Here is a 395-nt window from a genome sequence, read left to right as displayed (position 1 = left end):
AAGTTTCTAGGTTCACATTTGAATTAATATAGTTACATATTATTGAACTCAGTATAAGCCCTGTAAGACATCAAATTAGATGAGTTTTAACCTTTAAAAAAGATCTCCATTTCATTATAGAATATATTGTTCCTTGCAGAAAGACTCATTGTTTTTGCTACTAACACTGAGATGTTGGTGCTTGCATCTCTAATCTGTATGTATCTGATTATTACTAATCATAATTGGTTGTACTTGGATCCTTGGTGCCTGTGTATGTCTATAAAGTCATCGGGGCAGATTTCAGGGTAATGTTTATCACCTCTACTAATGAACATGATGTAATTTCCATGCTTCCTCCGCAAATATAATACATTTTTTAAAATTTGTTTTTTTGTGTGTGTGATTTCGTCTTT

General features: G+C 31.6%; 1 protein-coding gene across 2 annotated transcripts in view; it reads left to right on the top strand.

Annotated features, from left to right (window-relative positions):
- The window catches only part of Xkr4 (XK related 4), a 509,976-nt gene that overhangs the window by 311,914 nt on the left and 197,667 nt on the right, over positions 1–395 (top strand). The window lies entirely within an intron of this gene.

The sequence above is a fragment of the Nannospalax galili genome, unplaced genomic scaffold (assembly GCF_000622305.1).
Source record: "Nannospalax galili isolate Female #2095 unplaced genomic scaffold, S.galili_v1.0 scaffold40, whole genome shotgun sequence".
Classification (NCBI taxonomy): Eukaryota; Metazoa; Chordata; class Mammalia; order Rodentia; family Spalacidae; genus Nannospalax; species Nannospalax galili.
Note: the sequence above shows the minus strand (reverse complement) of the source record. Positions and strands in the feature narration are given on the sequence as shown.